Source organism: Podarcis gaigeae, assembly GCF_964106915.1.
Source record: "Podarcis gaigeae genome assembly, chromosome: 11".
NCBI classification, from domain to species: domain Eukaryota; kingdom Metazoa; phylum Chordata; class Lepidosauria; order Squamata; family Lacertidae; genus Podarcis; species Podarcis gaigeae.
The window spans coordinates 52,519,897-52,524,387 of NC_139687.1; positions in this window are offsets into that span (position 1 = coordinate 52,519,897).

Genomic DNA, 4,491 nt, shown 5'->3' on the forward strand with positions numbered 1-4,491 from the left:
GCATATCAGTATTTATAAGAAAAAAATAAAATATCCTCCTAATTTATCTATACTTTTTGTTACTTTACACACTTTACAAGTGTGGTTTAAATCCTGCCAATTTTTTGACCTGCTTGGAATGGTCTCGTAAATACATTATAAACTTTTCACATTCTTTTTTGAAGTTCTTGTCTTCTTGATTTCTGAGCTTTTCAGTTAATTTTGCCATTTTGGCATAGTCCATCATCTTGGTTTGCCATTCTTCTCTGGTCAGGGTTGTCTCTTCCTTCCATCTCTGGACTAGTAGAATCCGTACAGCTGTTGTCATATACATAAACAGTCTTTTCTGGTCGTTTGGAATGTTGGTACCTAAATTCCTAATAAAAAAGTTTCTGGTTTTTTTTAAACAAAGGTTATTTTAAACATTTTTTTTTCATTTCATTATATATCATTTTCCAGAAATTTTTAACTACTTTACATGTCCACCACATATGATAAAAGGTACCTTCTTTTTCTTTACATTTCAAGCAGGTATTTGTACCCGTTCTGTACATTTTTGCTAATTTAACAGGAGTCAAATACCACCGGTATGTCATTTTCATATAGTTTTCTTCCAATGCACAATATGCCGTGAATTTCAAACCTGTTTTCCATAGCCTCTCCCAATCTATCATTTGTATATTATGTCCCAAGTCTTTTGCCCAGTGTATCATCACTGATTTGACCTGTTCGTCTCTTGTACGCCCTTTGGTCAGCAGAGCTGCCAGCTTGCGAGGGCGTTGGGAAGGCCAACATCATGTGTGTGATGCAACACACGATGCGGCGTCCCAGCATCTCATGTGTGACGTCAGGATGTCATGAGGAGCTGGTGGAGTAACCAAACACAGTGGCCATGTGGCTTCAGTGGTGGGGTTGAAGTTGCCAGCCTTTGTGTCACATTTGCAGACATTTTTGTAAAACAGAGTTGGTCTGCCGACAGGCCTGGTCCCTGAAGCCACTTGCTCTACACCTGATGTTATATATATGATGTCAGGTGTTGGGCTAGTAGAAATCTGGCTCTGTTGAAAGTGCATTTGCTGGCACCCCTCTGCAAAGCACCCATGAGATAGCTGGTTGTCAGGTCAAGAAGCTTCTTTGCAGAGCACTTTGCCAGGCACATGTGGGCAAAAAGGTCACCTGACATCACTGACCCACCAAGTTTGACAGGTAGGTGGTGCCACCCACTGGTCAGGTGATTGGCTGGTGGGTGGCCCCCACCCACCTGTCAAACGTGGTGTGGAAGGGACGGGGGGACATTTTTTTTTTAAAAAAACCTTTATTATACATCAATTTACATCAAACTGGGACATTACATATAATACAAACAATACACATTACACACTTTACAACATAAACACACCTTAGACACTAATTTCCATTTATTCTCATTGTACTATTTTACATTTTGTTAATCTGTACACAGTTCATTATTATTAACTTTCCTGTTTCTTATCCAGAATGTTCTTTTATATACTGTCTTTGTATTTCAAGATTCATTCTAAGTCTGCCAGTTTACCGTTATCTCAATAGTTTTTAAGATAGTCTTTAAAAATTATCCAATCTTTATTAACTTTCTGTACTGAATTTCCTCTTAATCTCCCTGTCATCCTTGCAAGTTGTAAATATTCTATCATTTTTGCTTGCCAGTTTTTGTGGGGATGTTATCACTTTTCCAGTTCTTTGCTCTTAAAATCCTAGCCTCTGTGGTTGTGTACATGAAAAGAGGTCTAAGATGTCTCTTGATTTCCATGGACATAATTCCTAATAGGAAGGCCTCCATTTTTGTGTGTAAATGAGAGTTTGAGTATCTTTTTAAGTTCATTATATAGACTGTCCCAAAAGTCTATTATTCTCTTACACTCCCACCACATGTGCATAAATGTAGCTACCCCGTTTTTACACCTCCAGCAAACCTCTGAACTGTTCTTAAACATCTTGGCCAGTTTGGCCAGGGTTAGGTACCACCTTTATAACATCTTCATCACATTTCCCCTAAGATTGTAACATGCAGTGAATCTGATGTCCTCTTTCCACAGCCTTTCTCATTCATTCATTCATGTATATATTGTGTCCAATATCTTGGGCCCAACGTATCATGGCATCTTTCACCTCCTCCTCTTTTAGGGAGGAGATAACATTTTGACTTGCTGCTGCTCATTGGAACTGGTGGGGCATGAGAAGGCACAGAGAGCAACAGCAAGTGGAACCAGAGGACAGGTAGAGTCCACCCTCCTCCCTGCCCAGTTCTGTGAAGGCAACACCAAGACTAAGGGGCAGGGGGGAGTCGATAGGCAGTGCCACTTTCTGGAGTAATTGTAAGTAAGAAAGCATGTATGGGGGGGGACTGTAGTTGGGGGGGGGGGACTGTAGTTGGTGAGGTCCTGCCACATTCACTGTAATAGACCATCCTCCTGTGGCCCATAGAGCAGATCCAATTTCCCCACCCCTGCTCCTTAAGAATCCCAAGCAAATCTGGAGTTAAAGGATAGGTGAGAGGAGCAGCATTCTCCCACTCCAGCTGACTCTTTCAGCTATCGCAAAGCGTTGCCTTATCAGAAGAAATCCGCATTGTGTGGGGGAGAAAGGACTACTGGATTTGCATCCAACACCTTGGGTTATTATTGCTTTCTCTTTTTCAGCGAGGCTTCTAAAAGCATCTTTTGAGGAATTAAAAGGAAAGGAAAACCAAAAGCAAGAAACCTGCCAGAGATGGAAAGAAAAGCCATCAAGTTTGCAGCTGGCAGAACCAAAGCAGTTTCCTCTTAAGGCGCCCATGGTGAGTGGCTGCCTTTTTCTCCAAAGCGCAAGCTTCTCTGCTTCAAAAGTACTGTGGGAAGGTTGAGTTAAAAGCACCACCTTCACAGAAAAGAATGGGAAGGGAGGCAAGATGGTATTAGATGTTTGACAGTGCAGTTCACCAAGAGGGGTGCAGCCACTAGGCTAGCCTCCTGCCAGGTGAATCACTGTTGCTTACTGGGAGGGAAGAGGTGGCAGGGAAGTCAGGGGGGTGTAAATATGCTGGCATGAGCACTAGATTGACTCAGCTGGTGCTTTTGCACCATGCTGACTCACCTGCCTCCTCTTCAGCCTGGTAAACAACAGCAAGCCACCTGCCATGAAGCTGGCAAGCCACATCTGATGACAGTATTCAGTGCAAAGGTTGGGAACCTCTGGAAAGGGGAATCACAGCCATTGCCCTGGCCACTTTTGCCCCTGACCCTGCCCACACCTTGAAGGTGACCCCTGAAAGGCTAGTCATGAAGAAATGAGGCCCCTGGCCTGCAAAACATCCCCCAACCCTGATTTAATGTGTCCTCTGAGTCGTGGTAGTAAAGCAGCAACGAAAGCCCTTTGGGAGAAGACAGCGACATAGTCTAGGTTCCACCACTGAGATGACCCTGCTTTCCATGGACACCCACAGCATTTCAGGCAGCAGGAAGATGTGTGGCAGGACCCCTGGCCTGAATGCAGGAATAGATGCAAATAAACAAATCAAGTCTGTACAACAGGGGACTGAGCTTGTTGTGCTTCTGGATTGAGAATGAATATCCCAATTCACCCAAACATCTCTTTCACACCTGATGCATGAGGCCGACAGAGGTTAAATTTTGTATCAAAACTTTTATTTATTAAACAAAAAAATGCACCATTGGAATAACATTTCTATAAAAAAATGAATATGAGACTGTTCTACAGTACATTACAAAACCCCCCTTTTTTCCTCATGTAGTAGTATACAAGATCGTGTGTAGAAACAGTCATTTATTTCCAAACCCTAAGCAAGTTCCCTTCCTCGTAGAACAAGATTTACACTTAAATATTGCAGTCACTAATCTAATTTGGTTAACAATGCTAGAGTCCAACAATTCAAAGAAAACTTTTGTAGGCTCAAAATGCCCAATTTTTTAGGCTTTTTGTAACAACAAGATTCTTTTTCTCCCCCTAAGGCTAGTTAAAACTGTGGTGTAAGTCACTCCTGTTTGATAAATGCCTCCAGACACAGGTTAATGACTTGTATGGATTCTCTCTTGAAGACTGGGCAGTGGCAGAACCTAATAACTATGAATTAGCCAGAGGATGAAACCTTGGAAGCCATGCTTTAGGATACAATCCTTAAAAGGATAAGAAGAAAGAAACCTCCTCTGCATACCCACACACCTTTTCAATAAGAATTGAGAAGGAACAGTGCTTAGTATGTTACATCCTCATATTATTATTTTTTACACTGATGAAAGGTTTTTGGTTTGTTGCTTCCATTTCTTTCAGGAGGAGAATTTCCCAGCAGATCATGTCCAATGTTTCTGAATATCCCCAGTCCCTGCAAATCACTAAATACAGTGCACACCAAATACAATGTATGTGCTTAAGGCAGACAATTGGTTGCAACCAATATAAATAGGAAACTCAAAAGAATTCTCCAATATAGTCAGGAGCTCTGGAAAGCAAGTCAAAAACAAATCCCCAAATTGGGCA